Genomic DNA, 6,000 nt, shown 5'->3' with positions numbered 1-6,000 from the left:
ATGTATTTTTGTGCATCAGGCTACATATATCACATACTACCTACTATGTATCATCCCTAATAATCTTTCTAAGCACATCTGCACATATAATAGCTCATTCCATCTTTCCTGCACATTTCAACTACATCATCAGTCACCCTACCTTTCACAAATAGGTTTTACATTTGACTCACCTGCTCTTTTGGTGCACCATAAACCTGTCCATACAGGGGTATGACCACCTCTACAAGCTTGTCCAGTTCTTCTGGAGTCAGGGAAGGACCCCATCACCTGCAGGATGTGGCATGATTGCTCCAGATACAGTACACACCAGCTCGGGTAGTGAAGGTCTTGCTGGCAGCAGTGTCAGGAGTCAAGTGAGGGATACTGCAGGAAATGGCAGGCACTTCCGCCACATACAGGACCGTCACCACCAGCAGACGTCGACATTGGCTCAATGCCACCAAGGGCAGCATTGTGTTCCAACGGCAATGTTCACCGCGGTTATAACTGCCCATCGCCATGACGAAATCTGCCGGCAGAGTCAGATCACTTCCTGATGTCCAATACAGTAGGTTAGGCAGCTGCCATTTCAAAGCTCACACATGTATGTTGATGTTAGAAATGGGGTCTCTAGTTGGCAGTCCGTTTGCACCTTGTCCAACTTGGGACCCTCACTCTAGTCAGGGTAAGGGAGACACCTGCTCAGATAACCCCTGCTCACCCCCTTTGTAGCTTGGAACCAGCAGTCAGGCTTATCGCAGAAGCAATGTGTAAAGCATTTGCATATAACACACAGTAATACAGTGAAAACACTACAAAAGGACACCACACCAGTTTTAGAAAAATAACCAATATTTATCTATATAAAACAAGACCAAAACTAGAATAATCCAACATACAGTAATAAAACTATGCATTTTGCAAAAATTAACTTACAAATACAGTTCCTTGAATTCGAAAGCTCCACCTGGGGCTATTACGGCACCATGATCATCAAAACCAACAGTTCAGGCCGCCAACGGCTTCGCTGGCCAGCTACGGTGTCGGGAAGACCTGCAGACAGTACTTTTGGAATTTCAGTGTGTCGTGAACCTCGCCATGAGATCCGGAGAGCGTCATCGCTGGCATTGCGGTGTCGGTTCTGGAGGTTGGTGCAGAGGCCGTCAGGCCCTTGAAGTCACACGATCAAACTCTGGGCTGATGAAGTTAGGATGGCCGTGGATGGCATCGGGGCTGCAGTGCGAAGTGGGACGATGCGACTTGCGGTGCCCACAAGTCATGGTACAGGCAGAGGCTCAGTGACCGTGTCCAGCAGCGTCAGTGGGACCAGGGCTGGGGTGTGAAGCGGGGCGGTGCGACGTGCGGTGTCACCAGGTCATGGTGCAGGCAGTGGTGTTGTCATTGCTGAAGTGCTGTCGTCAGTAGGCCCAAGTCATTGGTGCAGCACGTGACGAGCTCCGTGTGGAGTCCAAGGGTCACGGTGCATACAGTGACCCCTGGTGACAACACTGGAGTCGATGATGCTGACGTTGGTGGACCGGGGCTGCAGTGCTTAGTGTACCTCACGAGCAGTGTCCACAGGCCACGGTGCAGGCAGCGGCACCGGTGTCAGCAGGAGCGGCGTTGTCGGGGATGCCCAGGGTGCGGTGTGGCGAAGGCCATGTCAGAGTGCGGGCCCACAGGTCACGGTGCAAGCAGCAGCCCAGTGGAGCCATCAGATGGCATCGTCGGTGAGACCAGGGTTGTGGTGTGAAGCGGGGCAGTGCGGCATCAGCAGGTCAAAGTGCAAGCCAGCGGCATCGTTGGTGATGTTGCAGTAGTTTTTCTTCCTAAAAGGCACAAAACACACAGTTGCCAGTGCTTTAGGCAGATTAAACTGAAGTCTTTGGGGTCCCTGAGACTTCCAACAGGAGGCAAGGTCTTCTCCAAGCTTTCTGAAGCAGGATACGCAGCAAAGTTCACCCTTTGCCCTCTTTTAAGGCAGAAGCAGCAACTGCAGGCCAACTCAGGAAAGCACACCCAGGAATGGGGCAGTACTCCCCCTCTAGCTCCTCAGCTCTTCTCCTTGGCAGAGGTTCCTCTGGATCCAGAAAGATTATAAAAGTCTGGGGTTTTAGGTCCACTACTTATACCCCTTTCTGCCTTTGAAGTAGGCATATTTCAAAGGAAAGTCTCTGTTGTTCACAAGATCCTGCCATGCCCAGGCCTGGCCCCAGGCACACTCGAAGGGGCCTGAGGCTGCATTGTGTGAGAGCAGGCACAGCCCTTTCAGGTGTAAGTGACCACTCCTCCCTCCCCTCTACCCAGATGGCCCATCAGGATATGTAGGCTACACTCCAGCACCCTTTTGTCACTGTCTAGAGGGAATTCACAACACCCCAACTGTCAGTCTGACCCAGACGTGGAATACACAAGCAGGCAGAGGCACAGAATGATTTAAGCAAGAAATTGCCCACTTTCTAAAAGTTGCATTTTCAAACAAACAATTTAAAAATCAACTTTACCAAAAGATGTATTTTTAAATTGTGAGTTCAGAAACTCCAAACTCCACATCTCTATCTGCTGTCAAAGGGAAACTGCACTTTAAAGATAATTACAGGCAGGCACCATGTTAACCTATGAGAGAGATAGGCGTTGCAACAGTGAAAAACAAATTTGGCAGCATTTTACTGTTTGGACATGTAAAACACATCAGTACATGTCCCTACTCCCAAGGCCCAAACAACCGGGATAAAAAGTCTCCTATAGCTGGGAAAATTGAAACTTATGAAGTTGGGCAAAACAATCATGCGGCTGAACATACTTTTACCATCGACACTAGTGACCCTATCCCAATTCCCGCACTTGCTCAGTTAGATCCACCCAAGAGTTCTGAAATCCTTATCGGGGGTACAGACAAGGAGCGTATGGTGACTGAGATTAACTTAGTCACAGACTTACCAGATTGTAGCAAACACAGAGACCCGCCCCCACTCCAGGCATCCGAACAGTTCAGGTTACTCTCCGATTCAGATGGGGCAAGAAACACCCCGGGCATTAACGTAGTAGGAATTCCAAATTCAATTGAAAAGGGTATAAAATTTCCCCACGGTACCCGATCTCCAAGAGAGAACTCTGTGGCTGAAGCTCCCCATGACAAAATAGACGGCCTAGTTACCATCCTTAGTTGGAATATTGCAGGCTTGGAGAACAAAATGAATAACCCTGAATGGGGCAAATTTATAGACGAACACAATCTATGTCTTTTCCAAGAAACATGGGCACTGGAACCCAAATATAGAATTGGCTATAAAAGCTACTGGGTCCCAGCAATTAAGACGAATTCAGGGAGGCCCTCAGGCGGCCTGCTAATATGGCTCAGTTGCTCTTTTAAATGTCGGATTGAAATAATTGACTTGGGCTGCCCTGATTTAATGGGTTTATTAATACCATCCCTTAGAGAGAAACCATTTTTAATAATTAATATTTACAATAGGAGTCTGGGCAGCAAGTATGAGTCCGACGCACTGACTATTTTGGATAGTTTTCTTACTTATAAATCACCTTCTCATTTTATTCTCATTGCTGGAGATTTTAATGCCACTTTTGAACCCTACTCGCTGGCCCAGGAATTATATAAAGATGAAGACGCTTATTGGGGTATTCCCCAGCTGGTGTCAAGAAAAAGACCAAAAATTAATAGATTATCTCACCAGGTCATGGACATTACACTGGCACATGGCTTGCGGGCCTGTAATGGTCGCTCCCGTTCGGACCCTAATCTCCACCCTACATTTAGGCGCGGGTCACAGAAGAGCCAAATAGATTATATCTTGCTCGATATCCGCTTGTGGGGCCATATGGTCGACATGAACATTGTAGAACATGAGGAAAGTGACCTCGAACCACTGATTTTATCTCTTAGGAACTTATTACCCCTTCCTGAAGTCTCTTGCCCCAAGACCTACGGACAACAGCTCGCACTGTCCAACAATAGACGTAATGTTAGATGGGAATCCCTGAACACTGACACAACCATTTTGACAACGGCGTATAGGCAGCTGGCAGATCATATGGACCATATATCTCAATTTCCAGAAGATAGTGGTGGGCTTATAGCAGCCCACACACAATTTTTTAACTCCTTAAAAAATCTATTTACCAAAGAGTCGGTGAGAGAACCTAAAAAGAAATGTAATGCAAGATGGTTCAACGCCGCATGTAGAGAAGCACAGCACAAATTGCTGAGAGCTCTAAGAGGAGGTCAGATAGACTTTATAAGGGAAACTAGGAAAGCCTATAAACAGGAACAAGCTAGAGCCCGTAGGAAATGGGACGAATCAAGATGGGTCTCCCTTCTGGAATCTGCTAAAATAAACGACACCTCTAAATTTTGGAAATTGGTGGCTGATGCCAGCGATGAACCTAACTGTTTGCCTGGCGCCTCAATACTCCCTGTAGAGTGGACCGATCATTTTTCCCGATTATATCTTGGGACCATTGGTGCCACCGCCAGGGAACTGACCCACATCATGACTACTGAGACCCCCAAAATTGAATTTTCCCTGGCAGAAACCAAGGCTGCGATTGTCTCACTTAAATGGGGAAAGGCCCCCGGCCTTGACAAAATACCAGGTGATCTCTACAAGACTGACCCAGATGTTTGGGCTCCATATTTAAACCTCATCTCTAATGTGATAGCTGCAGGAGCACCTGTTCCGAGCTCCTGGTTAGGAGCAGAGATAGTTCCCATTTTTAAGAAAGGCAACCCCTCTAACCCTGCTAACTATCGCCCAATCTCCTTACTCGACAACTTCCAAAAATTTTTTGCAAAGCAAACTTTGTCTTGTCTAGAGGAATGGATTTTGGAAAACAATGCCATTTCTGATTTACAAGCAGGGTTTAGACCAGCAATCAGTACCATAGATCAAGTACTAAGATTTCTAACAATAAAATGGAATACTGTAGAAGTAGGAGGGGGTAACCTTTATGTAGTTTTTATCGATCTTAGAGCCGCGTTTGATCTGGTCCCTAGAAATCAGTTATGGCTGACACTAGCCAACATGGGTGTCCCGCATGGCCTTTTGAAACTTATCGCCCAACTACATGAGAATACCTATGCCCAAATTAGGAATGGCAAGAATGGTGATCTTACTGAACCAGTGGCTATCGAGAGAGGAGTCAGACAGGGGTGTGTGTTGGCCCCAACTCTTTTTCTTTTATATATTAATAACTGTATCAAGTACTTAGTAAATTGCACAAATGACTCCCCCATGCAGGCTGGAACCAAAGTCCCTTGCTTACTCTATGCAGACGACACTATTCTTCTGTCTAAATCATCTATGGGAATACAAAATCTGGTCAACCAGTTCGGTGCATACTGCAGAGACTTTGGGTTAGACATTAATCTTAAGAAAACCAAACTCATGATATACAGCGCCAGGAAAAAGAAGCTCAGCGCAAACACAAAGATGGATTCAATCCTTGTGGAGAGAGTAACGGAATATGATTATCTGGGCATCAGACTATCTGACAAGGGCGGTTGGGATCCAGCTATAAGGAAAGGGGCATTAACAATCAGCCAAAGATGTGGAGTAATAGGACGTAAAGCTAGCACCGCAACAAGCCCCCCTCTGATCCTCATCTCTGAAATATACAAAGTACAAATCCGTGCTGCGGCCCTGTATGGAGCAGAACTTTGGGGATCCCACAGACAAATGGATACTCTTCAAACCAAAGAAAATAACTTCTTCAGACACATAGCCAGACTGGGGAGGGGCACACCAATGCTCCCCCTCAGACTGGACCTGGGTCTACACAGTATCAAAGACATAGCATATCTAAGACCACTCCTGTACTGGGTCAGACTATGGAAAACGGATGAACTCGAACCCTACAGGGCAGCAGTTAAAGAACTACTGCCACCTCGTCATGGATGGGAAAAAGTACGGTGGCTTAGGGAGATGAAAGCAGCATGGACCAAACTGAGTCTATCCCATTATTGGGAGAATCCCGAGATGATTCCTGGCAATGCTAAAC

The sequence above is a fragment of the Pleurodeles waltl genome, chromosome 3_1 (assembly GCF_031143425.1).
Source record: "Pleurodeles waltl isolate 20211129_DDA chromosome 3_1, aPleWal1.hap1.20221129, whole genome shotgun sequence".
Lineage (NCBI taxonomy): Eukaryota > Metazoa > Chordata > Amphibia > Caudata > Salamandridae > Pleurodeles > Pleurodeles waltl.
This window is presented reverse-complemented; position numbering follows the sequence as displayed.